General features: G+C 35.7%; 1 long non-coding RNA gene across 1 annotated transcript; it reads left to right on the top strand.

Annotated features, from left to right (window-relative positions):
- The first annotated feature begins 4,869 nt into the window (after positions 1-4,869).
- LOC136225702 (uncharacterized) lies at positions 4,870-5,307 on the top strand. Its single transcript, XR_010687234.1, has 2 exons — positions 4,870-4,974; positions 5,050-5,307. It is a non-coding gene; the product is annotated as an uncharacterized lncRNA (long non-coding RNA).
- The last annotated feature ends 205 nt before the right edge of the window (positions 5,308-5,512 follow it).

Genomic DNA, 5,512 nt, shown 5'->3' with positions numbered 1-5,512 from the left:
TTGCTTTGCTTCTTGCTTGCAGAACTTGTAGAGATTTGGTCAGCGTAATGGCTTGATCAAGTTCTGTGTGTTGTGAAGCTTGTGATGGCACTATTTATAGAGATGTCTGGTCATTCGGTCATTTCAAAATAACCGTTGGAGGGAAACGGCTATATGTCGTTGTCATCCTGACTTGCACAGAGCTCTCAGCCAATCATAATCGTGTATCTTCTGTCCTCGGTCAGCACAGCAGATGGTCTCTCCTTTTATGGTAAAGTCAACTGGACAGCATACTGTGTCGTCTGAACTTTGCCAAAAGAGGAAACACTTTGTCTGAAAGTTTTCCTTTGCCAGCTGCTGTCTTGTACGCTTTATCGAGACTACTCAGCAGCTTCATCTTGAAGTTGTTCCCGAAGGTCTTATAGATCCTTCCGATTGCTGAGTTGCGTTTTGAACAAAAACGGCAGCGTCTTGACATACGCGGGCCGAGTGTACTGAGTTATTTGACTTGGGCCTTGATTTCCGTATTGGGCTTGGGCCTTCCAATCCTTATGACTTATAACATTTATACTCAACATTGAACAAACACATTAGTAGAATAAATCAAAGCATTTAAACTTAGTGTGTTTAGGATATGTATTATAATTTATATTTAAACAATTTTGTCAAATCAAAATTATGTGGAAAGGTATTTCAACAAACTCCCCCATTTTGATGTTGGCAAAACTATTCAGCAAGGCACTCAGTATGAGCTCCCCCATGATAGTTGACCTTATATCATTTAGCAAACTCCCCCGTAAGGGTTGCACTACTGACTTAGTTTTAATTGCATCATTTAAGAATTTAAATGAGTGAGTCTAAGGTCAGTTTTTAGGTGTAGGTCAGCTATATTACATATTCTATTTACTCAGCTTTATACTTATCAAACTTTCTGTAAGGCTTCTTAGAATATTTGTCATTCTTTCTGAACAGCCTTTTCATCTTCCTGGTGAACATAGCCATCTCTTCATCATCTGTTGAGCTCCCATAAGTGGAGTCAGCTTTCATGACAAGAGATTTTTGCTTCTTGTCTTCAGACTTTTCCTTCACCTCGAAATTTTTCATTGAGATCTCATGGGTCAGCAGTGAGCCGATGAGTTCATCCTATTTGTAGGTGGTTAAATCTTGAGCTTCCTCAACAGCGGTCTTCTTTGCTTGCCAGTTTTTAGGAAGACTCCTAAGAATCTTCTTGACTTGTTCTTCCTCAGTGAAGATCTTCCCAAGTCTCCTGAGCTCATTGATGATGTTTGTAAACCTTGCATTCATATCAGATATTCCTTCATCATCGTTCATTTCGAACAGCTCGTATAGTCTCATCTGCTGGTTCACCTTGGACTCCTTCACTTTGTTGGTTCCTTCGTAGGTGACCTCCAGCTTCTTCCAGATCTCTTGCGCTAACTCGCAACCTGATATCTTATTATATTCTGCAGCATCAAGCGCACAGTGAAGCATATTTATAGCCGAAGCGTGATTTTGTAGCTTCTTGAGATCATCCTCTGTCCATTTGGCCTCAGCTTTGACAACTGTTTGGCCAGCCACAACTTCAACAGGAACAAACAGGCCTTGGACTATTGAAAGCCATGCACTCATGTTTGTTGCCTGAATAAAGTTTTTCATCCTATTCTTCCAGAAGGTGTAGTTAGACCCGAAGAATAGGGGAGGCCGAGTAATGGACAGCCCCTCAGGTAAGATCTGAGTTGTTTGGTTTCCTGGGAGAAACCGAGTGCTGTTTTCAGCCATAGTGGGGATCAGCTCAAGGTAGTTAAACCTTTCACAGTGAGCTTTTAAGCTCTGATACCACTTGTTGGTCCCTTATAACGTAACAAGTTAGTTCCAAGGGGGGGATAGGAACTATTTAAAATTTTAGTACGTTAAGGCTGACTTCTTTTTCTTTGAAAAGGATTACACATCGCATTGAGTTAATTAAGACACTAGCTTAGTCAACTGGTGACTAAGTCAGCTTCTTTCTTTGAGTCAGGAGATAACACTTGAGTCTATTCCTGAACTCAGATACTCAATGCACACAACTCAGCGTGACCTCTTTACTTGGTCAGTTTTGTTTAAGCAAGCAATATATATATTAAGGAGTTTAAGGTTAGAAAGATGTTACTCAGCAGATTTATCCAGGTTCGGCCTCTAAGCCTACGTCTTGTCCCCGGAACACGTTTCGAGCTTTCGAATTCTCTACTGAGCTCTTTAACGGTAGAGCATCAAACCTTTTACAACTTAGAAGCTGAGTATAACAAGAGTACCTTCCTCTATACCTTTACTCACTCCTAATCTCTCGCTGAGTACTATAACCGAGTACTCAGCCTCTCCCTTCTAATCTCTAGAAATGATAAAGATTTGTCCTAAACAACAATTGCTAAGACACCTTAGATGATTGAATAATCACTCTAGACTTTTACACGAAAGATATATAATTTGGTGTAAGAATTTGCTTTGCTTTTCTTCACAGAACTTTGAGTAGATTTTTGGTCAGCGTAATGACTTGATCAAGTTCTGTGTTGAAATGAAGCAACTGAAGGGCACTATTTATAAAGACGTCTGAGACATCAGTCATTTCGAATTTCGAAATAACCGTTGGAGGGAAACGGCTTCCTGTCGTTGTCACTCAGTTTTACTCAGAGCTTTCGGCCAATCAGATTTGAGTATCTTCTGTCCTCGGTCAGTGTTGAGCAGCTTTTAGTCAGCTCGGCAGAATGTCTCTCCATTTATGGTAAGGTCAACTAGACAGCGTCCTGTGTCTTCTGAACTTTACCCAAAGTGGAAACACTTTGTCTGGAAGTTGTTCTTGCTCAGCTGCTGTCTTGTACTCTTTGTCGATTCAACTCAGCAGCTTCACTCCGAAGTTGTTCAACGAAGGTCTTCTAGATCCTTCTCTTGCTGAGTTGCGTTTTGATCAGAACGACAGCGTTTTGCACACGCGGGCTGAGTTGTCTTGATCTGTTTGACTTGGGCTTTGACTTCCGTATTGGGCTTTAAGTCTTTTAGTCTTTATGTCTTATAAACAATTTAACTCAACATTGAACAAACACATTAGTTAAATAAATCAAAGCATTTAAACTTAGTGTGTTTAGAATATATTTAATTTTACTTAGATAATTTTGTCAAATCAAAATCATGTGGAAAGGTGTTTCAACAAAAGGTACAACTAATTTGGGATTACTTTATTCAAAAACTGACGATTTCAAATTAGTTGGATATTGTGATAGTGATTGGGCCGGTGACAAAGATGATCGAAAAAGTACAACTGGTTTTGTATTTTTTCTGGGTCATACTGCATTTACGTGGAGTTCGAAGAAGCAGGCGATTGTGACGTTGTCAAGCTGCGAAGCTGAATATGTTGCTGCAACCTCATGTGTGTGTCATGCGATTTGGCTTCGAAAATTGCTAGAAGAATTTCAGATGACTCAAAATGATCCGACGGAGATATTTATTGATAATAAGTCTGCATTGGCATTAGCAAAAAATCCAGTGTTTCATGACCGGAGTAAACACATTGACACGAGGTATCATTTCATTCGGGAGTGCATTGAACAAAAGGAGGTGATACTGAAGTACGTAAAGACGCAAGATCAGATTGCAGACGTTTTCACGAAACCGTTAAAGTACGATGTGTTCAGTCAACTAAGAGCTCAATTGAGAGTCACGAAAAATTAAGTTTAATGGGGCATGTTAAAATATTAAACATAATTTTATATTAAAAAAAAATCAATGTGAAAGCAGAGATCACGTGGGTGACTTTGGATGGTTTAAGCAGAGATCACAATGGCATATCTAATAAAAAAATCCTATGTCAGTTGACCAGTTGTGAAAATTGACTAGTTTTTGTGAAAGCAAGATATGAAGAGGTGGAACTTTCATACACATTCAATTGTATGGTTTTAAATGGTGTAGGGTATATAATGCTCTATAAATAAGAGCTGGTGATGTTTTTTTTTCTTGTAATCTTTGGTGTGTATTGGTGAGTTATATTAAGAAATAAAAAGAGAGTGTTTTGTATCATTATATTCCACAAAATATTTCCGAAAATTATATCCAGTCCTTATAATTTACAAAGTCAGTCCTTATTAATTACAATTTTATTCCCTTTATTTTCAACATCAATGTGATCAGCAAGGCCATGACCTTTAGTAACTGGTAGAGAGTGTGGGATACATGGGAACATATTAATTCTTATTCTCTTGTACGATTAGGGTTAGTCAGCTTTCCATTCATAACCTTTAATTATATGGGAACATATAAAATCCTAATTCTAATCTGCCGTCTTTTAGATGAGCCCGTATAAATCATTGGGCTCATAACCTGAATAATTCTAACAATCATTAATAATAATAATAATAATAATAATAATAATAATAATAATATGGTAGAAATATTATTATTAAAACAAACCATTATATGGCAGAATATCATTAATAATAATATCTTTGTTTTTCTGGATTTACTCAATTTTTTTTTTCTGAACTTCTACACTATAAATTATAAATAGATGAAGAGAAGATATTGATTTTAGAAATGAATTGGCAATCTCTATAATTTGATTAAAGCCAGAGGCCACTGGTTTAAATTGATTCTAACCTAAAATTCAATTAAAATGTGTCTCTTTTAATTATAACCTATCAAATTAATTTTTTGTACCAGGCACATAGTATACACATTCATAAGGTGGGTGAATTCAATATCAAGGATTTACTTTCCAAATTTAGAATAAAAATAATATCAATTCAAATCCTGGATAATCTAGGAATTTATATCAAGGATTTACTTTACAAAAATTAAAATAAAAAAGTGAAACATTTCATCTATAAATTAAACAAAAAGAACAGAGACAAAACAAGTAAACAAATTTAAATTCTCCAGAAAAGAAACAAAACAAAAGAAAAGAAGAAATGGCAATCAAGTTTTCATTGGTGTTGAATTTCTTAATTGTTGCATTAGTTCTCACTTCATGTAAGTTCATATCTATATTTGATTTAAAGTTCTTACAAATTTTATTTTATTTATACTAATTATAGATTAATGCAGGTTCAAAAACTGCAAACGGTGCTTATGAGATAGCTAGAGGGCCAATAGCAGTTTTCACTTGCAATACAACAGCTGATTGCGCTGCTCCGAATCACTGTCTTTGTCGTACTTGTAATTGTATCCAAAATAAGTGTTTTTGTGCCGCATTAGACACCGAAACAGGCATTTAAATTGTCTCCTTTTCCTTTTACCTTATTATGAAATAAAATTTATGTATTACCTATCCCATATTAATAAAGTTTCTGAAATTTACTAAAACTTTTTGTGTTTTATTTTTCTGGATTTCAACAGTATAAATTATATATAGATGAACAGAAATTGTTTTTAGAAAAGAATTGGCAATTTCTGTAATTTGAATTGATTTGAACTAACAAAAGCAAAATGATTCTCTAAGTAAAGTATATAGAAACTGTCACAAAAACTGGAATTGAATATTTTTCAAAGGAAACATGATCATTTTTAC

The sequence above is a fragment of the Euphorbia lathyris genome, chromosome 4 (assembly GCF_963576675.1).
Source record: "Euphorbia lathyris chromosome 4, ddEupLath1.1, whole genome shotgun sequence".
Taxonomy (NCBI): Eukaryota; Viridiplantae; Streptophyta; class Magnoliopsida; order Malpighiales; family Euphorbiaceae; genus Euphorbia; species Euphorbia lathyris.
This window is presented reverse-complemented; position numbering and strand designations above follow the sequence as displayed.